This window comes from Morus notabilis, unplaced genomic scaffold, assembly GCF_000414095.1.
Source record: "Morus notabilis unplaced genomic scaffold, ASM41409v2 Scaffold1499, whole genome shotgun sequence".
In the NCBI taxonomy this organism is placed as follows: domain Eukaryota; kingdom Viridiplantae; phylum Streptophyta; class Magnoliopsida; order Rosales; family Moraceae; genus Morus; species Morus notabilis.
Window position 1 is genome coordinate 155,617 of NW_010360653.1, and position 215 is coordinate 155,831.

The window sequence follows — 215 nt, forward strand, 5'->3', positions numbered from 1 at the left end:
TATTCCTTGTATTTTGGAGACATGATGAAGTAGGTAGCCGGGAATGTTATTACGCGAGATGGAATCCATTCCTTCTTAAGAAAGAAGTAGATAAATAATTCTCTTGAGGGTTGATTCGGTACTTGGACCAGTAGGAGCTCCGATTCATGAATGTGTTTTATGAATCACTGTCCATTAGAGAATCAATGGTACTCAAGGATAAAGAAGTAATTAGA